The sequence below is a fragment of the Mustela lutreola genome, chromosome 12 (assembly GCF_030435805.1).
Source record: "Mustela lutreola isolate mMusLut2 chromosome 12, mMusLut2.pri, whole genome shotgun sequence".
NCBI lineage: Eukaryota > Metazoa > Chordata > Mammalia > Carnivora > Mustelidae > Mustela > Mustela lutreola.
Window position 1 is genome coordinate 25,537,896 of NC_081301.1, and position 25,587 is coordinate 25,563,482.

The window sequence follows — 25,587 nt, forward strand, 5'->3', positions numbered from 1 at the left end:
ACCCCAAAGATACAGATATAGTGAAAAGAAGGGCCATCTGTATCCCAACGTTCATAGCAGCAATGTCCACAATAGCCAAACTGTGGAAAAAGTTGAGAGGCCCTTCAGCAGAGGAACGGATAAAGAAGATATGGTCCATATACACAATGGAATATTACTCAGCCATCAGAAAGGATGAATACCCACTTTTGCATCAACAGGGTTGGGACTAAAGGAGATTATGCTGAGTGAAATAAGTCAAGCAGAGAAAGTCAATTATCACATAGTTTCACTTACTTGTGGAGCATAGGGAATAGCAGGGAGGACATTGGGAGAAGGAAAGGAAAAGTGAATTGGGAAAAATCAGAGGGGGAGACGAACAATGAAAGACTGTGGACTCTAAGAAACATACTGAGGGTTTTAGAGGGGATGGGGTGGTGGGATTGGTGAGCCTGGTGATGGGTATTAAGGAGGGAACATATTGCATGGAGCACTGGGTGTTATACGTAAACGATGAATCTTGGAACACTACATCAAAAACTAATCATGTATTGCATGGTAACTAACATAACACAATATAAATTTTAAAAAAAATAGTTCTGATGGGAGGGGAGAAGAGCTTGGTCCAATGTAACAGATGTGTGAGTGAGGGGAACTGCCATATTGCCTTGATTACATTTATTTTTAAATTACATGAAACTTACTGAGCCTATGACTGAAAACACAATGAGAGCAGAGAGAAACCAAATAGAAGTTGATACAGACAATAGCACATTTCCTCCTGAAGCGTCACCAGCCTTGATTCAGGTACCATGGCACAGTCCAGACAATCAGAAGTCATATTCCTAATTCTTCAGTATTAAAGAGCAGTGGAACTTATTAAAATTGACTGTTTAAAGCCTACAAACAAAGGAAATGTTAACAGAATTTACCAAGAGAATACTACTTTTTTTTTTTTTTTTGAAAGGAAAACATCAGTGGACTTCTTTCTTGAGACAGCAAAGAACATTCTTCTCTCCCCACCCTGGCTTCCTTTGCCCTTTTTCTCTTTCTCTCTTTCCTCCCTTCAACAAATAATTACTAAGCTCCAACTTCCCGCTAGGTGCTACACTAAATGTTGGCCACATAGAGAGCAAGCAAACAAACAGAACTTTGTATGAGGATCTCATGACTTACTGGAGGAAAGATGTGTAAACTGAGAATCACCATCCAGTGTTATAAGAGCTGTGGACACTCTGAGCTGTTTGGCAATGCCTGATTTGATGGAAGGAATTAGGAACTACTTCCCAGAAGTTGTGACTGGAGCTAGATCTTGAAGGCGACAGAAAAGGGATCTAAGTCCGGGAGTGTGGCTGAGTGTGCTGTCTTCAGGGAAATGCAAACAGTTGTGTGACTGCTGACATTCCAGGGCAGACAGAAGCCAAGTGAAGAGATTGGGGGTGGATAACCTAGAGGTCTGACTCATAAGTCTGACATCTTGCCACTGAAATCACCAGTTTGGTCCAATGACTCCAGAAAATGTTCGATTCCAGAGAGAAGAGAGAATTTTTCAGACTCTCTTCTCAATCATTCAGCCTCAAAAAAAAAGAAAAGAAAAGAAAAGAAAAGAAAAGAAAAATCCCTATAAGATAGTGGATAAAGGAATGAATCTAAACTCAGAGACCTTCACCAGGGCAACATGTTCTATAAATTCTTGGGTCTCACTGTGGAAAACTGAGCAAACTTCTTCAAGGCTCTGAGTGTTAGCTTTTCTATAAGACAGCATTACAATGGTAGAAAGGCTACAGAACTGGATATGAGCTATAGCTCAGTGACTCACTGGTCATGCCACCCAGGATAAATCTCTTTGCTTCCCTGAGCCTTCTTTTGCTTCCAGAGAAGTACTCACACTCCAACTCTCAGATTAACTTCCCTCAAGAAAGCTGCAGCCACGGGTGCTCTGCCTGGGTCTGTCATTCCTCAGTAAAATGCACATGCACAGTGAGTGAGACAGGGAAGTGGACTCTGTCTGGTCCCTGTGAGGGTGGGTGCCAGCACCCCCAGCCAAAATCACGTCCAGAGCATGGCTACTGGTCAGCCTCCTTGGTGAAGTGAAGACTTTAGCTAAATCAATATGCTTGCAATAGAGCTGTTCTAGTGTAAAAGCACAGCTCAGGCATGGAAAAAATCCCAGACTGAAACAATCACAGGGTGTTGGTATAAGGAGGAGCCTCGTAGGGCAGCCACTTAAGCACTTTCATGGTACAGAGGGGAAAACTGAGACCTGGAGAGTCTAAGGGAGCACAGTTAATGAAACATCATTAAACACCTCATTAATTCCCCTTATTAGATCCTTTATTAGGCGAAATCTGGTGTTGGAAGAAACCCTATTTCACCTGAGCAACTGATTTTTCCTTATCTTTTTGGGCACAAACAGCCTAATTATAGATAGTGCTGCCAGATAAGATACAGGAAACTCAAATGAAGCTGAAGTTTTGATGAACAAGAAATAACTTTTTGGGTAAAAGTATGCTCCAAATATTACATGAGACAACTTACACTAAACTTATTTTTTAAAATAGATTTTCAAGTTTAACTCAGCTTCCTGTTATTGTATCTGCTCTATCTAGCAACCCTAACCATGCAGTGTCTTTCCATCTTTCATCCTTACTTTGACTGCTAGGAACCTTAAAAGCAAATGCATCAACATTGCTTTCTAATAGGATTTTATGGTATTCACTTAGCTTTAGCTTTCCTTTCTATCCATTTATACTCCCTTCTTTTCCTTTTATTAGACCCCTGGTTTATTACAAAAGGATGTGACTCAGGAACAGCCAGATGCATAGGGCCAGGTATGGGGAAAGGGCACAGAGCTTTTATGCCCTCTCCAGCCATGTGATTGCCTCAGCACCTCTGTGTGTTCACGAACCCCGAAGCTCCCTTCACTTCTTTCTAAAAACAAATCTAATTGTTGTAAGGACTTCACTAAATCACATCAAAAATTTTGTTTGGGTATGATTTATTAAAAAAACCCCACAACGCTAGGTAATTAAAAGGACCAGGTTTTGTACTAGGTCCTACAGATGTTTGTATGAATAATACCTCTCATCCAATCTCAAAAAACCCTCGTCGAGTAAAAGAGATAGTCATCTATTTCAGTAATCATAGTACACAGAGATGAAGGAGGCATGTGTCCCAAAGTCACATGGCTAGTTGGTGGCAGAACCAAGATGTGTATTCCATGTAGTCGGCTAGTGGCTGACAATCTTTTCGTTACGCATACCTACCTAAGTGCCCAGAGGATAGCACAGTGGGAACTGAATGTTTGGCCTTCTCAGCACCCATCTTTTTTTCTAGGACTAGCATGCCCTTTCTGGAGGAACCTGCTCTCCCTCTTCCTGAAATTTTGTAATATTAGTAAGGGCTGCCATCAGAATATTTGTTCTCCATGGTTATGGGTGATTGGTTCAGGTTGTGGGCACAGGACCTCAGCCAGGCAGAATCCTTCCCCAAGAATTTCCACAGTGGAACAAGGAAAAAGGAAAATCTGGTGGCAAAGATGAAAACATAAGTATCATCTATATTGCCTGCTGTGTGGCAGAAGCTGGGCTGAGCACATAAAGGTAATATGTGAAGAGCAGCAGAGACAAGCGATGAGAACACTCTTGCAACATCTGAGTTTCTAATTTCAGCTATTCTCAAAGCTCAGCTGCAAGTCTGCTTAATCCTTTTAGCCTAAAATGATTTGAGTTGTGTTTCTATCACCTGAAAACAAACAAACAAACAAAAAAGGTTGAATCTAATAGAGATGGTTTGAACTGACTTACAATTAGCATTTCCCCCTGACCCCTAGACCATAAAGAGATACCAGTGGAATTCTGTGGAATTCTGTGGCTCAGAGCAGAGTTTACACAAAGCTGTTGATTCTGCTTCCAAACAATGCAGAAAGGCTCCTGCCCCTCGCTGCCAAACCCAGTGTTTCGCAACCTACTTCCAAGATACCCTCAAGATGTTTGCACTTGACAGAGTTGTATCTGGCAAAATCAAGCAGCACTACTGATTGGCCAAGACGACCTCAAGGTCTCCAAACTAACTCCGTACTGCTGTTGTAACTGCTTCCATTTCCAAAATGGGTAAATTAAAACCCAGAGAGGCATAGTAGGTTATTCAAGTTCATACATTTTTGGCTGAGTTTATTCTGGAACCGGTGTCTCTTTGCCATTTAAAACAGTGCTCTTTCCAATATGCTTACTCTTAATGGCTGGTATCATTCATTGAAGATTCTCTGTGTGGAGCGAAATTATTGATTGTGATGAACATAAAAACAACAAAAAAAAAACCCTTTCAGACTATATGGTTTTGTATTTAAATAGTCATTTTGGGGAGAGATCTTGAGAAAGTTGTTAAGACATAATGTGTATTTGAGCATCCCTATTTTGGCCACACATCACAATCACTTTTAAAGCCTTTAAAAAGGGATAGGGGAGAGGGATATGGGTTCTTCATTCACCAGGATATACTGAGTCAGAATGTTTGGGAGACAGGCACCAGGGTTTGTTTTCTTTCCTTCCTTCCTTCCTTCCTTCCTTCCTTCCTTCCTTCCTTTCTTTTTAAAAGATTTTATTTATTTATTTGACAGAAATCACAAGTAGTCAGAGAGGCAAGCAGAGAGAGAGAGGAGGAAGCAGGCTCCCTGCGGAGCAGAGAGCCGATGCGGGGCTCGATCCCTGGACCCTGGGATCATGACCTGAGCCGAAGGCAGAGGCTTTAACCCACTGAGCCACCCAGGCGCCCTAGGTTTTCTATATTTAAAGAATCCCAAATATAATTTGGAAATAACTGATCTAAGGACCAGTATTTGGCATCACTAATGCAGATTTTTTTGGGTCTACATCATCAGTTGTTTTATTAACAGCATTTAGCAAAAAAATCTCTTTTGCTATATTTATGTAAAATCAACAGAACTACTTATACAACCATCTAGACTTGCTATTTAAGCAATGTTATATACCTCCTTCATTCAGCCAATATTTACTAATTCCCTCCTAGTTACTGGTTTCTGTGCTTGGCACTTGGATTTAAAGATGAGTCAGAGGGAAACCCTGCACTCTAGCAGCCTCGATGGAGAGACTACATGTGAATGCATGATGTTCAAAAGAGGTTGTGATGTCAGATGATCAGGGAAGAAACCAGAGAGAATTAGGGATGGCTTTGTGGAAAAGCATCTGAACTGGGTCCTGAAAGCCTGGTAGGATTTGTATTTGCAGATGAGAGGAAGCTCAAGTCAGGCAGAGGAATAAGCATGAGCTAAGACTGGGAGCTCAGAAGCAACAGCAATAATAATGATAGAAATAACAATAATTACAGCCATTTTTGAGTGCTTGCCAAATTGTCAATTACTGTTACAAGCGCTTTAGGGGATCATCTCATTCAATTCTTACAACAAAGCAATGAAGTAGGTACTTTTATTATTCCAATTATATGGATGAAAAACGGAGTTAGGAACAGGTTTGGTAACCTACCTAAGGTCATGCACTAAATAAACTAGTTATTTCTGTTTTGTTCAACACTTGTTTGTGGATTGAACAGAGAGGTTGAGAGACATCTCCAAGGTCACCAGGCTGGTTGGTGGCCGTGCCAGAATCGGCATCACTTTTGTGTGTTCTTCACTATGCCATGTGTATACACGCACTGTGTATACATGCGTGCAGCGAGAGACTGAGAGGACAGCGTTAGAATGTCAGTTCTGTGTAGTTACAAAAACAAAGAGGAAATGCAGTTATCTGGAGAAGTAACTAAACCCAGAGCTGACACTTAACCAAGCCCTAGCTTTTAAATGTAGGAGAAAAAAAAAATACAAAGGTGAGGAAGTAAAGTGTAGTGGAGTAGTACTCATTTTGAGCAAATCTCTTCATGTTCTCATTTACAAAGTGAGGAAGTTAGACTAGATCTCTAAAGGTCCTTCCATATTCTGTATGATCCTAGGAAGGGCTAGAAACAGAGATTATGCATCTGCAGACCTCTATGTCTGATGGAGTGAGATTCAGTCAGCAATGAATAATCATGGTCTGAGAAACCTGATCTGGGGGGCCAAAAGCAGCTGTCGGATAATGGAGAGAGAGGTACTCTTTGGTTGAATCCTGGTGCTTCACTTGTTTGCCCTCATGTGATGCTGAGAAAGTCATGTGATCCATTTACAGAAATATCCAGCACCTAATCAACTTTCTTCTGAAAAACAGGGACTTAACAAGAGAGAGCGCCATTTTCTGTGATGTCAAAAGCTGAAGAAAAGGGCACCTGGGTGGTTCAGTAGGCTAGGCGTCTGCTCTAGCTCAGGTCATGATCCCAGTGCCCAGTGCATTGGGCTCCCTGCTCGGAGGGGAGTCTGCTTCTCCCTCTGCCATTCACTTGTGCTCTCTCTCTAAAAATAATAAGACTAAATAAAATCTTTTTTTTAAAAAGCTGAAGAAAAGATGAGAAGATGTTAGGGATTAGGCCATCAGGGCACTGCTGGCCTATTGTCCCACTATGGACGGTATACCCCACGTGGTCTTGAGGTTGAGAACTTTACCCCCTTTAAGGAACAAGATAGGTTCATGTGCATTCCCTGCATTGCGCTGTAATTTTTTCAAGGTAAAATAAATAAAAGTAAAACATCTGGGAGTAGAGGCTGTTTGTGATTTATTCCTACTGGTAGCCTTACACCTACCACAAGCGCTAGCTACGTCATCTGTTGAGAAGCCTGAGAAGAGCAGTGGTGCTGGAAAACATTCTCAGTCTATTGTAGAACAAGATGGATGGAAAAACATTTCCCACACAGCAACAATGATTATACTTTGTATTTATACAGCACCTGTTTCTGGAGAGCCTCTGAGAGACTTGGAGCATGTTTTTTCATTTCTCCTTTTAAGAAGACTGTGAAGCCAGTTCCAGAAAGTCTGCTGCCAAGTGAAGAGATACCCTGCAAGGCACACAAGTAGCCTCCTGGTCTCCTGAGTTCTGCAGTCAGAGGGTCTGCTGTGAAAGCCAAGGGTTTACATGACCCAGCCACTAAGGCACAACAACAATTTAGTGAGTCCCTGCATCTTGAACACATTGGGCATCTCTCAGGTGAAATGCAAAGTCAAGGAAAGCCCTTGCTCCTCAGTTTTAAAACATATCAGCGTCAATAGTGAGCATAATCAGAGGAAGTTTTCATAAATATGGAAAATGGAAGTATAGAAAGAAACCTGAGGTCTTAGATTAGAATTGGATATATAAGTAAATTCATAATTTGGTTTTTTTTTTTTTTAATTTATTTGAGAGAAGACAGTGAGAGAGAGCATGAGAGGCGAGAAGGTCAGAGGGAGAAGCAGACTCCCCATGGAGCTGGGAGCCCGATGTGGGACTCGATCCCGGGACTCCGGGACCGTGACCTGAGCCGAAGGCAGTTGCTTAACCAACTGAGCCACTCAGGCGCCCCATAATTTGGTTTTAAAATATTTATCTATCTATATAGATATAGAAATAGATGTGTATATTAATGTAGAAGAATGTCTGTTAATGTATGTATATACATGCACATTTTTCTTACCTCTGTCTGCTGAAACAGTCTAGAAGCAATACCATTCCAGTAGCAATGAGCATACCAGCCTTCCCTATCTTGCTTTCCAACTAGAATTTTCCACTGAAAGGAACTGAGGCCCTTTGGAAAAAGGATTGCTCTAAGGCTGGGGTAGGAAAAGTGAAAGCTCAGCCCCCAAATTTTTGGCAGCAGAAAGTAGGAAAGTGCTCTAAGAATATGGGGACAAATCCAAAGGAAATTGGAGTCAGGGGCTCCTGATGACCAAATCTAGATAATTTAAGCATTATAATAAATGACTGTAACAGACTACCACCTGCTGCATAAGATAGGAATTTGAGGGTATCTAGTAAAGAGAGAGAAAGGAGGGGAGCTCTTCCTTGCAGTAAAATGCCAACTGAATAAATATAGTGAGGATGATGAAGACAGAAAGTAGTTATTTGAAGACCATCAAGGTGGTGGCCATTTCAAGCAGGAATTATTAATGCATGCTAAAGCAGGTGAATAGAGGTTTGTTGAAATACAGGATAATGGTTAGTTTTGCAGTGTCTTGCTATATAAAATATTTATCCATCATAAAGATAAAAGCTCTGACTCTAGAGGGGGGAATCCTGGCAGAAAGCAATCTGACCAGGTGAGCAAGGTTTGGTGTCAGTAGGGGTTAGCAGAGTGACATCAATCTACATGGTGTGCACTAAGAGGAACAGAGCATAAGATTTATGATATTCTGTCAACAATACATGCCCCGGGTCTGGTCATGAGGAGATCATAAGGAGGTCATGAGGAGGTCACAAGGAGGATCCACTGGACCGCTCCAGGTTGAGGGACACCCTGTGGAATGAAATGCCTTTCATTCCACAACTGTCAAGTTCAGGAAAGACTAGGAGGAACTTAAATATAATGACCAAGTGCAATGTATGATACTAAATTGGATCCTGGCCACAAAGTGAACGGGACACATTGCTGAGAGAGCTAGAATTGAATGGGTCTGTATCCAATAGTGCTATATTGATGCTGATGACCTGAGTTGAAAAGGTACACTGGGTTTGTGTTGGAAAGGATTTGTTTCTGTTTGGGGATATATACATTGCTCTCAAGAGACTAAAAAGAGAACAAGAACACACACAAAATCTGTGTGTGTGTGTGTTGGGAGATACAAAAACAGCTAAAGGTTGACAGCCGATAAATCTGGGTGAAGAAGATGCAGGAGCTCTTTGTACCACCCTTGCAAACTTTCTGAGAATTTAATAGTATTTAAAAAATCAGAGCTCATTTTATGAAGTCAGATGAAAGTATGCTCCAATCTGAAACATTTCCCATCCCCTCACATCCTAACCCTAAATACAATGATTAAAAGGATCATTCTCTCCACACGAGGAATTTTTAAAAAATTTATTCCATAAATATTTTCATGTACTCCAAACAAGGTCCAAAGCACAGTAACTAGATGATAATGCCAGGATTAAGCTGTGGAGCTCAAACTGAGAGAATTTCACTGAGAATTCAGGAGAGATTTTTAGAGAAGCTGAGGTTTGGGTTGAGCCTTGAAAACAGGGTAAAATGTGGTCAAAGAGAAGTGAGAAGAAGGCATTTAAGGGAAAGGGAAGGGACAGAACAATGATTGCTTAGGTTATACGTGGCAGAAAACCATTTAGACTCTCTCAAGAACAAAGGGAGACCTTATTTGTCCCTCTACATGGAAGGTATATAAGTAGTCTAGCTTCAGGTCCAGTTAGAACCAGGTGCCTAAAACAAGCCTTTAGAGCTGGAGTCTCCATCTTGGCTGTTTCCCTCTGTATTGGCTTCATTCCCAATTCCCTTTTCCCTAGTGCTAGTTACAGTTGACACACTCAAGAATCCTGGTGGAAAAAAGTTCCATCAGAAGTCCAGAAATTATAGTTCATTACTGTGGCTTTGGTCACATGCCTATTTGAGGATCAGTTATGATAGAGAGAATAGAATGCTCCAATTTCCAGATTTTGTCATTGATTTTTTTCTGGGACTGAGAGTGAGATTAGTCCTCCAAGAACCAAAAAACTGAGGGTTGAAGAGGGCCAGTTTTCAATAACTCTAGTGCCATAACCAGGAAAAGAAGAAATGGACACAGGGCAATCTAATTCTTCCATTGAGTCTTTGGGGGAAAACCAAATAGTCCAAAATGATTCTAATATGGGAGATGTTAAGGAAGAGACCAGGAATTAAAGAGGGCAGCCAACTTGGGGAAATTGTTTAGAAGGTCTTAAATGCTTGCCTGTGATCGTGGTTCCTATTTGATGGGTTAGAAGAGGCATCAGAAAACTCTTTTTATACAATACCATCTATTAAATGTTTGATGCCATATGATCTCTAGGACAACTTCTCCGCTGTTGTAGTATGAAAGCAGCCTTAAATAATACATCAACAAAAGAGCATGGCTGTGTTGTGATGAAACTTTATTTATAAAAATAAGCAATGGTTCAGATCTAGCCTGTGGGTTGTAGAGGTTAGAGGGAGCCCTTGAAGGCTTTGAGCCTATAAATGATAACATCAGAATTATGCCTTGGGAAGATACATTTAGCTCTTGGATGGAGAATGGATTAGAGGGAATGACTGAAAGTGGGAATAAAAATTAGGAGGCTGTTGCAATGGTCCAGATGTTTGTACTGTGAAGAAACCAGTATGCTTTTATGAGCCAAATGTACCTGGGAGTTTGGCCTCACAGATTAGCTGGCACACAGTTGGGTCTGTCTGTCCTTAGTTGACCTAGATTCTCAACACCTTGCCAGTTTAGCCACCTCTGAAATCCTAGCCACCTCTGAAATCCTGTTTGTAAATCATCTTGGGAGACTGATTATTCCTTTTCTTTGCTCTACAGTGTTTTTGATTTTGAGGACTAAATCTGTACTATTTGTATGAGAGGGAAAAATCAATAGAAAGAGAAAGTTTAATAAAAAAAATACATTCTCCATTGACTTTAATTAACTTGGCCTTAGGTTTACAACTCGGGCAAATGAAAAAAAAAAAAAAAAAAAAAACCCAAACCAAAAAAAACCCCTCTTACAATTCACCCAGTACTCCAAACTTTTTAAGAATAAAATCTCAAATTAAAATCCATGTTATTAGCAATTTAGTTCCCTGCAACAAGCTGAAGAAAAAGAATAAGAAAGCAGAGAAAAGAAATTCCCTTGTAGGATCTGACAGAACAGGCGGGCACTTCTAATTTCTTTGGTAAATGACCATATGCCAGAATTGAGTCAATAATTTATCAATGTCAGAGAACACTTGCATTTTTCTACGATGGTCATGACTTTGGTGTCTTCTTCAGTCTCATGGCTTAAGACCCACAATCTCTGAAACCTGTCTGCATTTGCTTCTCTTCAGCATCAGTACTTTCTGCCTTGGGGCAGGGTTCTCTCATAAGGAGGAGTGAGGAATGATGTGGGTACCTGTCTTTGGCCAGATGCCTGTAGAGAAAGCCCATGAATTTGTGGACAATTCCCATAATTACACACTTGTGAGATTTTCCCATCATTTGAAGTGACACATGGCTATTTGTAGACACATGCATTACTGTAATATGTAATATTAACAAGCATGTAATAAGCATACATGCACACATACATACAGGAATATGTTCCATAAAGTAACATGTGCATTCAGTTGCACAACAGATACATGCGTGAACATGTTATCTTATGTACATCACACACAGACATAATCAAATAAGCTGTGCCACAGAAACATATACATACTATTTATACTTCTCTAAATGTAATAGGTATTTAGACAATAAAAATCTATTAAGACTAAAATGTATTTAAGATTAAAAATATAAACGTGTATACTCTATATACATGTATATCACCCATGTATATTATCAGTATGCATTAAATGATCTGGTTCCCATTATCTCTTAGATATACTCCTTATAATATTCTGTCCCTCCAACATTATATTCAAGCTCCTCCTTGCTGTCCCATAAAAGTCAGGTGCATTCTCACCTCAGGGTCTTTGCACTGGTTGTCTTGTATAACTAGAAAACTCGTCCCATCAAATATCACAAAGACTATTCCCTCACTTCCTGCAAGTCTTCGTTCAAAGGTCAGTTATTCAATGAAATCTACATAACCATTCTCTCTGTTTAAAATTGCAACCCTGGGGTGCCTGGGCAGCTCAGTCCTTAGACATCTGCCTTTGGCTCAGGTCATGATCCCAGGGTCCTGGCATTGAGCCCTGCATCAGGCTCCTTGCTCAGTGGAGAGCTTACGTCTCCCTTTACCTCCTGCTTCCCCTGCTTGTTCTCTCTCTCTCTCTCTGTGTCTCTAAAATCTTTTGAAAAAAATTAAAAATAAAAATAAAATTGCAACTCTTTCACTCCAGTCATATTTCTGATTTGTCTTAGTCCATTATAGTACTTATCACCTTCAAGATATCATATAATTTACTTATTTATTATGTTTACTTTTTATCATTGACTCTTCACCTTCCACGGGAATATAGTCTCTAGACAGGGTAGGACTACTTGTCTGGTGTGTTCATAAATATACTCCAAGCAACTAGAACACAGTCTGACTCATTGAAGACATCTGGTATATATTTGTTGAATAAATGAATGAATGGATTCATATATGAATATCCACATACCCGTAAATCAATCTCTCTCTCTCTCTCTCTCACACACACACACACACACACACACACACACACACACACACAGAGTTTGTTGGGCTATATCCATATATCAAGAGTAACAGCATTCATCCCTATAAACATGTATACTGGTGTAATGTGAATATATGTATTTGTGCATATTCCAAGAGACTGGGACACAATAGTAAAACTGTGTGTGTGCTGAAAGTATTTGCTCCTATTGAATGTGCTCACCAACTCACATTAGGAGTTAGATCGGTTACTCTGTGTACCCCAGCTATTAGAACCTATCATGTGAGCCCATAGTGAGATAAGTTCAGAGTGACCAGAAGTTTTGGAAAAGAAAGAAACTGACTGAACACTGGGAGGCAGATTTTGGACTCCAAGAACTAAGTTGGTTCCCAGACCTAAAGATCAGGAGTTAACTCTATCTTCTATTAAGTTTGATAACAAACTAACACAGAATTTCAACTTTGAAAACTTTGCTATAAGGTGAGGTAGAGGGATGAGGCAGAATAGCTTTTAGTCCTTTAGATCTGGGCTCAAACATGTCTGTCTCTTTCAAGATTTTTATCAGTTTCAGCCTGGGGAATATGAACTAGATGGAAAGTTTCAAGTCAGATGCCTTGACTTTTGGAAATTTAAGAAAATATAAAAAGCCTCGTGCCTTTCTTCTCTGCTTTCCCCATCACTGTGTGTGTATGTGTGTGTGGTGTGGTAGGAAAGTGTTTGAGAGATATTTTTATTTTTCCACTACTGTAAAAAAGAAACCAAGTCCAGATCTGAGCCTTTCCCCAGCAGTTGGAAAGATTCAGCCCTTTGAAGACTCAGGGCACCCTTCATACTCCTTGAGCCTCCTCTGGAACTATCAGAAATTGAATTGTCCTATCTGGCTTTCTGACTACCTTCTGACTTCTCTAGAGACATGGCAAATTTCCAAGCCCTAATCTCTCTCATATCCCTTGCTGTTTGACCTAAAAATTATCTTTGAATCAATAATGAGATACAACTACGGTGACCATAGAATTTATTTTCTAAACTAGAACACTTTTGAGAGTGAAGGGGTGATATTGCTAGTTATGTCTCTTCTTCCTCTTCTTTCTTTTGCTTTTCTTACTTATTTATTTACGTTATTGTTGGGTACCTACTGTGTGCCAGTTACTGTATGGGTCCTTAGATATATAATGGTCCGCAAAAATAACATGTCTTCATGCAGGTTTCAAGTTTGGTGAAGGAGAAAGACAATGACTCATTCTTTCAACACATGGTTCTTATGTACCTACTGTGTGTTTGGCACTATTTTAGGTACTGAGACAATGCAGTGATCAAAATAAATGAAGTCCCTGCCCTTATGAAACTTAGAAATGTACATAAATAAATGCATAATTACACACTATGATTTGTTCTCTGAGGGAAAGGTGTGTGATGCTAAGAAAGTCAAATAAGACCCAATTCTAGCCTGGGATTCAGGATCAACTCCTCCAAGTAAATGATATTTGGGTGCGGTGCAGATGAGTGAAGAGCTAACTAGATGAAGGAGAGTGGAAGGGTAGAGAGAGAATGTTTAAGGTGGTGGGAATAGCATGTGCAAAGTCCTTGAGGCAGGAAGAAACATGGTATCTTCGAGAAACCAGGGCATTGGAGTACAGGTGCAATGTGAAAGTGGATAGTGGTAGATACTGGGTGACATGAGATGGGTCTGGAGGAAGCAGAGAGCAGATTTCACAGAAGATTCTAGACTGGGGTGAGGCCTCATTTCTCACCAATTGTTCAGGGAGATGGTATGTAGTACCTCAGATAGGCCCTGAGGTACTACACTGTGGCAGATTTCAGGGAAGCTGCTGCACAGAGCACTTGTGAAGATAAGCCCAAGTAGAGCCTCACAAAAAGACTCTACTACTCTGATAAGACAAAGAATAGTCATATGCCTTCCTGTGTGGTCACACACAGGAAAGGAAGTGGCAGTGAGAAATGGTGGGACAGAGGATGTCTGTGGTCATGATAAATAGATGTGGTCTCAGATGAACTGGTGTAGACCCCAACTGGGGTTACTGTTTATATCCATGAATTTATTCAGTCCTATTTATTGAGCCCTATAATGAGCCAGAAACCTTGTTAGACAGTGAAGAATCAACCATTATCATGATTGATACTATTTCTGCCACCAAGGGAATAACATTCTGCTGGACAGAATAGGTCTACGCACTATATTTTAAGGACAATAAACAGTAGAGTCTAGGCCAGACAAAAATGATAAGGAATCTAGATATGAGAGCCCATGAAGAGAGTTGAAGATGAAAGGTCAACATAGTGATTGACTTTTTATTCTCTACAGGAGAGAGTGCAGGAATATTCTGCTGTTTCAGGAGGTGGGAGTAGAAGCAGGGAATAAGGGTTTTGAAGAGGTCTGTTCTAGTAAAATAAATAAATAAAGTAAAAGAAAAAGAAGATTCTTTTAATGGTAGAAGAGGTTTGGGATACAGCAAGGTCCCCATTGACAGGGAATGCTTCAAATTTGAGCTAGTGACCATCCCATGTAGATGCTATAGTAGGAACTGCTCACAGGGATGGAAAATGAGCTGGGAATTTGCATGCTACTAAGGGACACACACATACGCACAATGCAAGTAAACTCAAGAGTGGGAAGTGGTGAAGAGAGATCATTAGTTGTGCAACCTGGAAGGTTCAGGCTTCTTGTTCTTACCCTAAATCACTGATGGCCCATCCTATTCAACATGTCATCTCAGAGCTCTGGCAGGTAAAAGGATATCCTTTTAGGTTTGGGAATAGAAAAACAGTCTGAAGGGATATTCTGCTACTCTATCAGTTCCTAGCCAGGTGATCAATGGGATGTAAATCTCTTCGATCTGGAACGTTTCAACTATAAAATGTTTTTAGTTTTAAGCTTGTGTTTCCAGTAGGTAATGTTTAAGCAGTGGATTCTGCTCCTTAATGAAAGTTTGCTGAAAATTTTTGTTATCTTTGAGACTGCTCTTAGTCCGAGGCCAAACCCTGAAAGAAATGTGTTCTAAAGTCACTTTGGGAAGGCAAATTCCTCCATCCTTAGTAATGGATATCTGGCAACACTTGACACTGTTATAATGATTTACTATTTATACGCTAATTTCAGATCTTTGGAAGAGTTGATGAAAGTAGCTTTATTACAGCTATCTCTACTTTAGAGATGAGAAACCTGATGCTCAAAGAAGCAACACTGTTCAATAATCAACGCTTGTTCAGTAACAGAAAGGACTTGCATCAGTCAGGATAGGCTGGATTACATGGTAGTACCAAACAAACCCAAAATCTTGAGGACACCAAATAATAAAAGTTTAATTCCCTTTCATGCTAGGTGTGAAACTGAGAGCCCATCAGGAGACCTGTCCGGTATTATCATGGTCCTCACTCTGAAACCTCTACTGTCAGAGCAGCTATAACTGGCCATAGCCATGGCAAAGGGAAAAGAGAATTCAACTCTTAAGCCTGCCTTTTAGAAGTGACTCCCCTGACTTACTCATATTTCAATGGCCAAAGGCAGATCATAGCTAACTTTAAGTGGGTGGAAAAGTCAGTCCTACCATGTACCATGTACCCAGGACAGGAAGCAGACTATTTGTAGAGTCCAAGTAACTGCCAAAGTGCTAACAGTGAGCTTCTTACACATTCCCTCTGTCCTGGTAAATCCATGTCCTTTCCACTGAGCTTACTACCTCTTCATGCTAAGTGCGGAATCAAGGCTAAGGCTGACATAAAGCAATCCAACTAGCTAGAAAAATCTGTATTACTTCCTTGCTTCTCAACTTTGTTTCTTATATCTTTTCTTTTCCCAGACCATAGCCTTTTGGATGTTAATATAAGTCCATTTCCCCTTTCCATGTGACAATATGGTCTACTGGGAGACATTGGTCTAGGCTCCTCTGAGAAAGTTTAACTATGGCGAACCCTGTTGTGTTTTTCAAAGTGATTTGTCAAAGGTTTACCTGGAACACAAGTCCAAAGGAACGGTAGTTATTCCCACCACCAAGGAAATCCATTTCATCTATTGTTGAAACTTGCCATCAACTCTACCACCAGCCTTCTCAATACATACATATACTCATAAAAATGCATTGATACATAAATGCATTGATACATTGATACATAAATTTATAAGTATATAAAATTACAGGGGAGGGGGAGAGAGATGATGGAGGAGGTAATCCAAGAAACACCATTCTTTATTATTTCCAAATGCTGCCTTTGATCCTGTGGACACTCTGTCTTCAAGAGTCTCTACCTGGGCTGCTTTGTATGGAGTTGTTTCAAATAATCTGAACTATTGAAGGCAAGAGTATCCTACATTCCCTCATTTCTCCAATAAATCAATCCCAGTGCTCTTAGGAGCAGTCACAGCAGCACTGAGGGAAACACTAGCAGCTAAAAGAGAGAAATAATAAATTTGTTGAGGATTCAAACAAATTTAGTAATGAATATAGTAAATGAATAAGTAAGCACTAGTAAGAGTAAATCTCAGCAAAACCAAAAAATGTAAATGGCTGTGATTTTGACTGAAGCTTCTCTTCTCTGAATCTAGAGTATACAACTAAAGAGATTTTGACCAATATCCTTTTTAACATTTGTGCCCTCGGTATTATATATGTCTAAGTGAGATGGGCACCTAGACAAAATTGTCAAGTCCGTAGATAGTGTGTTCTTGTTATACTTTGGTCTATAGCCCCATTGTGCTGCAAAGCTTGTTGGGTTGAGGGAAGAAAGAGCACATATAAACTGATCAGGATCTGGACCTGTACTTGGTGGTAAACAATATTAGCTTACTTACTATTATGATATCCCTGGAAGTTGAGTGTTATTATCCAATGAAGAAGGGAAATGAGGATCAGAGAGACTTAGGAGTCTGCTTAGAGCTATACAGTTAAGCAGAGCAGAAATTCAAACTCAGCAGCTGCTGTGGAGAAGGTACACAGGATGCAGGATGGAGGTACCTCCCAAAAAATAAAAAAGAAAAAATGGAATTACCATATGATATAGTAATTCCACCACTGGGTATTTATTCAAAAAAAGTGAAACACTAATTTGAAAAGATATATTCACTCCTACATTTATTGAAGCATTATTTACAATAGCCAAATTATGGAAGCAGCCCAAGTGTTCATTGAGAGACGAATGGATAAAGAAGTTGTGGTTTTTATATACAATGGGATATTATTCAGCTATAAAAAAGAATGAGATCTTGCCATTTGTGACAACATGGGTAGACCTAGAGGGTAATATGTTAAATGAAATAAGCCAGACAGAGGAAGACAAATACTTATACATGGAATCTAAAATACAATAAAAAAATGAACAAACAAACAAAAAGCAGAAACAGACCAATAAATACTGAGAACTAACAGCTGGCAAAGGGGAGAGGGGTGGGCAATGGGCAAAATGACTACAGAGAAATCCGAGATACAGGCTTATAGTTGTGAAATGAATATGTCACAGGGATAAAAGGTACAGCATAGAGAATATAGTCAATGGTATTATAATAGAGCTGTATGGGTGAAAAAAGGTAGCTACACTTGTGGTGAGCATAATATAATGTATAGAGTTGTCAACTTACCATGTTGTACACCTGAAACTAAGGTAACATTGTGTATCAACAAATTTTAATAAAAAATAATTGAAACCTAGATTTGCTGACTCCCAAATGCAAGACCCTTCTTTCTTCCTTTCTTCCTCCCTCCCCGCTGCTCCCTCTTTCTCTCTCCCTTCTTTCCTTCCTTCTTTATTTTTACATGCATTGCTGCCTCCACTTGACTGTAGGACTCATTCTTGAGAAGCTTAGCTGACTATCAAACCAAAATGCAATTCCTTAGAGAAATACCAATAACAAGGGTTAGAACTGTGCAATCTCATCATACAATGTGGCCCATTCCACCAGATATGGTTGGAACATAAATAGTTTATGATGGCATTCAGGATTCAGGTGATCATTGGCACAGAGGAAGGTCTTGGAATAGGAGCTCCACATAGGTTCTACTGTGCATTTATGCAGTGCACAAGCCACACAACAGTAAGTGGCAGTTTTGCCACTTAAATGATTGAGAAATGATAAATGATTGAGAAATGTGGACCACACTTAGGTTTCCATGGATAACTGTAGGCAAGAGTTAGCATGGTTCAGGGCCCAGTCCAGCCCGCTGGGTTGAGAGCTGGATTCCATTACCAACAAGAATGGCTTGTTGGTAATAACATGGCTTGTTAGAAAGAGAACAAACATTTCTCCATACACACTAAATAAACATGCACAATATAAAGACCCAACATTTTAAAATAGATCAATCCTTGCTAAAGATAGGTAGTATGTTTAATTACTTAGAATTGCAAATCTGTAGGTGGGACAAAGGCCAAAATAAATGACCCGTTAAGCTACTTGGATATGGTAATGTCTGAGCTTAATCTTAAAAAACATGCGAGAGTTAACCATGAAAGGGTGGCAAAGACATTCAGCAAAATTGAGGGGTATGACATATATTTCACTGTAACTGAAGGAGGTTGTGCCTTGATATGATGCTAGAAAAGGAGGCAGGAGGCAGATTATAAAGGACCTTTTATGCTAAAGAATTCAAATCTTATCTGAGGGCAAGAAGAGGTCAGTGCAATGTTCTAAATAGAGGAATAACATAATTAGATTTGAAATTTAGGTAGACACTTTGGTCATAAGACGATAGATTGCTGAGACTGGGGAAGGGGACAGAGACAGACTGGGACAGAAATACCAGTTAAGAAACTTGTAGAAATCCAGGGTGCCTGGGTGGCTCAGTGGGTTAAAGCCTCTGCCTTCGGCTCAGGTCATGATCTCAGGGTCTTGGAATCGAGCCCCGCATTGGGCTCTCTGCCCAGCAGGGAGACTGCTTCCCTTTCTCTCTCTGCCTGCCTCTCTGCCTACTTGGGATCTCTGTCTGTCAAACAAATAAATAAAATCTTAAAAAAAAAAAAAAAGAAATTTGTAGAAATCCAGCACCAAAATGGAGCAAGATAAGGGGTTACAGGTAAATAGAGAGATAAGGACAAAAGAGGACAAAAGATTATTTAAGTAATAGACAAAAGATTATTTAAGTAATAGTTCCACAGGACTTAATGATTTACAGGGTGTGGGGTCGAAAGGAACAAGAGAAGTCAAGGATGAATTCTGCATTTCTGGCTTGGGGAAGTATGAGAGAGGTGGTACATTCACACAAATGAGGACCAAAGTAGGAGGAGCAGGATGGGGTGGAGGAAGGAACTATGAAAAGTTTAGACTGGGGTGTGCTAGACTTCCTTGGGAACATCCAGTCCCCATAGGATGTACCTAGGGAGTCATACACAGGAGTGTTGTCCATGAGAGAGGTTTGGAATTTGGAGCCTCAATATAAGAGTTGGGACTTATCCAAGCGTGGCCATGGGTGAAGCCACAGGAATGATGAGATCATTCAGAAAGAGCACGCAAATTGAGAAGATGGCCACGACATGACTCCGAGGAATACCAGTGTGTGCAGTATGGGCAGAGAAAGAGAATTCTGGCAAAAGAGATAAAAAGGAGTGATTAGAGAAACAGAAGAAAGGCCAGGGGAGTGGAGTATTATGGAATGTCAAGGGAAGAGAGAGAGTCAAGAAAGGAGAATGCAGTATGATTAAATGTTGCAGAAAAGGCAAGTAATGTAAGGACTAAACAATTTTAAGTAAAGTTGATGGGGATAGAAGCAGACTTTAGGGACTTCAGTATGAGGTGCAGAGAGGGAGTGTACACTATTCTGGAATTTTCCAACCTACGTGTATAAGGACCTTTATTAAATTTAAAGTAAGTACACATATCCCCACACTATAGTAATTAACCCCTTTTAGCCAGCAGTTGCCCCTTGCCACTTCTTTGTCTCCTACCCTGTATACTCTGCCGAAACTCCAGATATTTCCAGCTCAGAGGCTGCAGCTCCTGAAGCTGCTCTTTTGAGGAAGAGTCCATGTGAGGCAAACTGTAAGAAAGGTTGTCTCTAAAAGACTGAATATATGCTTCTCTGCCCAAGGTGGAAGAGAATGGAGCAGCTTATATAATAGTAACAATGAATATTTCAGTTATTAAAACCTAAGGTGAATTTACCTGTCTTTCCTGCAATTCTCACAGGTGTGAGGGAAAGCTAGCATCACCTATGTTCTTGTTCCTCTGCCCACCAAATTCAAGTGGGAAGATACATTCCCAAAATTATACTTTATTTTTAAAAACTATGTAAAATATAATGTTAAGCTCTACTTCTCTCAACAATCTCATTTAAGTTTGTTTAGAAGTATAAAACTGTAGAAAGTTCTGAAATTAGTCTAAAAATTTAAAGTACTTTTAAAGATTATTTAGTCATGAAGCTTCTACTACTGATTTTGGGAGAAGATTATTATTTTTTTTCATTTTAATCATGATTATTCTTGACTAAGCCAAAGAAATATATTAGGAACCAGAAACAATTGCCCTCTCCTCACTATCCCCATACATTGGTGTGGTAGGGAATGGAGCTTAGAAAGCAGATTCTCTTCTTGGACAAAGGGTCAATGTATCTGGGCCTTGGTTTCTTTTTACTTGTTTTAAAAAAAAAATTATTTGAGAGAGAGAGAGAATGAGTGCAAGTGGGAGGAGGAGCAGAGGGAAAGAATCTCAAGCAGATGCCACACTGAGCATGGAGACAGACAAGGGGCTCGATCCCACAACCATGAGACCCACAACCTGAGACAAAATCCTATGGAAAGAACCTAGATGTCCATCAACAGATGAATGGATCAAGAAGATGTGGTATATATACACAATGGAATACTATGCAGCCATCAAAAGAAATGAAATCTTGCCATTTGCGACAACATGGATGGAACTAGAGCGTATCATGCTTAGCGAAATAAGTCAGGCAGAGAAAGACAACTATCATATGATCTCCCTGATATGAGGAAGTGGGGCTTGAGTGGGTAGAAGAATCAATGAGTTGGATTTTTGACTGAGCCACCCATTCATCTTTAAATGGAGAGAATTTTTTTTTCCTTTTATAGGATTGTTATGAGAATTAATTAGAAAATTAGCACAGTACCTGGCACATAGACATTCCACAGATGGTAGCTCAGTTAAAGCTCACATTGAGATTAATGAGTCTTTGTAGAAGGAAAATCTTAGCTTTACAATGCAGCAATCAAATTTAGCCTTACTAATCACATAGCAGCCTGAGACATTATGTGCTTCCTGAAGGAAGAGGGAATGTTCAGCATCACCATTACAGTCTTCTTACAAAAAAAAAAAAAAAAAAAAAAAGCCATATTTAACTTGAATCTAATCAAGCTTTTAGTTTTAACTTCTAGATTAGAGGAAACACAAGTAATTGAGGAACAGTTCATGACATCACAAGGAAATCATGAGACAAATCCAGAATGTGTGTATTTGGAAATCAACTGACCTAGTCTCTCCAAAAAGAGTATCATGAAAAACTGCGTGAAGGGGACTGTTATAGAGAGAGACAAAAGAGATATAATAAAGAAATTGTATGAGCTCTCACGGATCCCAGCTCAAGAAAAAAAAAAATCTATAAAATATATCTTAGGATCAACTGGGAAAACTTTGAATATGAACCAGTCATTAGATGATGGCTATTTTCTGGGTAGAATAATGGCATTGAGGTTATGTAGACTAATGCTTTTATTTTGGGGAGATACAGGTTGGAATATTTAGTATTTCATAATGTCTATAATTTACTTTCAGAAAAAAATATAAATACATTTTTTGTATATAAAAGAAGGTATAAAATAAGTATGGCAAGATGTTAATAATTGTTAAGTCTAGATGGTGGTTATATTAGCACTCGTACAATTCCTTCAAATTTGCTGTATGCCCGAAAAGTTAATAATAAATGTTTGAGAGAAAAATGGAAAATTAATCACTTAGTAAGGTAACTAACAGCCAAACTGATTTAATGAAAAAGTAAGCAGTTAGCAGCAGAATCTCAGCACAGTATCCATAGCAGAGAAGGAAAGTTTTTGTATATTTTTATAGAAATACGGAATACTAAAAATAAAACAGATACAAAATAAAAAAGAATGTCTGCCTAGCTATCACACTCCGTGCCTAATAAAGTCTCTATTTCTCACAAAAAAAAAAAAAAAAAAAGAATGTCATACAGCATAAGCAATTTAATAACTGATTTAAATGAAAAGACATTGATCAAGCCAAGGATTTATCTGGCAATAACTTTAATTTCCTGAATTTTCTAATACTGAGTACTATCCAGGTGATAGTAACTCTATTGCTCCCCCTTTTGGAGAGGAATGTAGAATCTGTCTCCCTTTTATTTTCTTTTCCCCTGACCACTGTAGCAAGAGTGGGCAGAAACGTTTTTCAACCATTCATCTGTTTATCCACCATTCATTCATTCCTGCCACTGTGTGCTGGGAACGTGGAGATGGAGGAACCCACAGCAGCATGTGGAAAACAGACACGGGAATAAATACCCACAGTGTAATATAATAGGGGATATTAGGAAAGGCTATAAAAAAGGCTTTGGGGTATTGAAGAAGAAAAAAAATCCAACTTTGGCTAGGGAAGTTTGAGAAAGTTGAGTTTAAAGTCAATTAATAGGGGAAAGCAAGGTAAAAGTCAAATACTTTCGTTTTAGAACTTGATTTGAATTTATCTTCTGACTTTTTATTTATATCTATTTCAAATATTTCTCTGTGGCAGTACTTTATGGGAAACATAAGACTCAATGAAAATTTCTGGAAGTCCTTCTCTGCATACTTCCTTTCTTGTATATTGCCTTGCAAATTCTAGCTGCCGTATCAATTCTGATTTCTTATCTATGTTTCCTTTCCCCGTGCCTTCTCTTTGGGCTCTACTTCTGAGGGAGAATACTCCCATGCAGAAACATAGGATGAATCTGTAGTTCACCTTCTCTGCTCGCAAGATAAGAGTTCTGAACGCTTTATTGTCCAATGCCTGAAAACAGATGCTTCAGATATTTTGTCCTATTCTAGAGTTGCTTATAGTGGCTCAGTAAAAATGATGCCCATGAATTTATCATGGCATCATGAATTTTGTGGCTATTTAAAAGGTCATAGGAGAGTACTGTCCAGTCCTTTCGTAAGGTAAAGAGAAGATAGATAGACAAATAGAGATTAAAAATATATATACATATTTTATGCATATCACTAAATCACTGTATATCACATATTATATACAAAAATATGTATGTATGTGTACATGCCAAGTGTTATATTACATTTCCTTCAATGTATTCTTTTAGAGAGATGTTTTAAAAGGGTCCTATTTATTCTTCACCTGGTTTAAGCCAGTTTGTAGAACTAAAAGACCAAACCTCTCAGGTTGGAAGAATTTGCCAGCAATGCCTCCCTGACTATGGGATAATATCTAAACCCTAATGGCATTGGATTTGAGCCTCCCCAATGGCATTGGATTTGAGCCTCCTCACACTCTGGCCTCATTCCCTGTCATTTCATATCCCACTCCAGCCCCTGTAAACTTTAAGCTCTTAGAAATCTACTTGTGATTTCCCAAGTACGTCATACTCTTCCACACACCTCCGTGCCTTGTGTATGCCATCCTCTGTGCTTGGAATGCCCTTAACTACTTTTCCTCTTTCCTTCCTTCCTTCCTGTCTTCCTTCCTTCCCTCCTTCTCTCTTTCTTTCCCTTTGAAGAAATTATTTCACCTTTTCTATAAAGTCCATCTTCCTCACTAGAAAAACTAATTACCTTCCTTATTGTCTTCTTTCTCCTAACATTTTACTTATCTCAGTGAAATTATGTTTTTATGATCAATCTCCCTATATCCCACCCCCATTAGATTAGAAAATCATAGCAGGATCAAGTCTTATTAATTGGTGTATTCCCATCACATTCACAGTAAGTGGCACATAGTAGGTCCCCAATGAGTGTTTGCTAATAGATGAATTAATAAATACATACATGGTGAAATGAAAATAGATATCTCTGCTTTCTAATGATAATTACTCCTAACCCCAGGACAGTAGAATCTAAAGACCAAGTCACATGTTTCCCATGCTGTCCAACCTCCACTCTTTTGTCTCCTGGTTGCAGATCTGAATTGTGTTATTTCTCAAAGGCCATTAAGAAGCCTTCAGAGAAAGCACAAGAGATTACCTCCAGTGCTGGTTTGCAATAATGTCCTTTTGTTCTCAGATAGTCTCCAGCTGACAGCTATCAAGGTTGTTCTAATTTGTGTCACACGGGCCATCTACAGGGAACATTTTGGAATGGGGAAGGTTCAAGAGATAGAAAAAAAAAGTAATGAATATAAAGTGTAAATGCCATAGTAAAGTAATAGAGACATATAATAACAGCAAGGGAAATTTGACCTTCTGGCCGGAAACTCGATCGTGAACCAATTGGAGAACTTTAGAAAATTGGATCAGCCTCAATAGTCACAGAGTAAACATGGGAAGTGCAATCCAGTCTTATTAAACATAATGCACACTTAATGCATAATTTTATTGCAACCAATTTCATGCTACTGCTTTAAATGAAGCTGGGTTTACTTCCATTGCACCAGTCCACTACCATTAGTGCCTCTTAAGAGAACAGCAAGGCCAGTAAACTGTTACTGGGCTGATCTCTTCCTCAGCCCATACTTTCTGCTTCATAAATTCACCCTGCTCCCACAGCTTGTACTGAGATCTTGTCTCCATTCAGTACATGGCTTTTGAAACACTACACTGTTTTGCCAAGTTGTTTGCATACAGGAATGCTATAGCATTTCTGTTTTATGCCAGCATGTACAGCAGTGAACCTTTGTCCTGGTAGAATGTTTGCCTGAATCCCAGACCTAAGAGCTGGGAGTTCCTATCTCCTGTAAATCAGGAGGCAAAGGTAGCATCTGCATTGTGATCAGAAGGGGGATGTGATTATGGACCCACAGTGTATATCCTCTCCATATCTTGGGGCTAATTTTTTCCCATCAATATTAATTGTGGAAAATATGCCCTTAAATCATTACGTTTGTCTCCTTCTGGAGTCTGATTGTCATATGTCTAAATATAATGGGATAAAATCCAGAGCCTGACTATTTTGTTTGGGGTCCCAGCTCTGCTCTAACATACTATTTCTCAGGAGGACACTACACCACCCTCAACCTCAATTTCTTCATCTCAAATGAAGTTCATAGTCACCTTTGAGCAATAGGTGAGGGCAGGCTGTAAAAGCATTTTATAGTGTAAAAAGTTGTTGCAAAATTAAAAAATATCAAATGTGATAAGTTATGAGCCAACAAAATCCTGGAAAAGCCATACTTTTTCTGTAACCTAATAGATGTTGGATTTCTAAAGACATCTAAAAGTATACTGAATGTGTTTTAATTCTTTTACAAAATTCTGAATTCCCCTCCCCAATACCAACCCCTAAATAAAATTCTTGTATTGAAACAA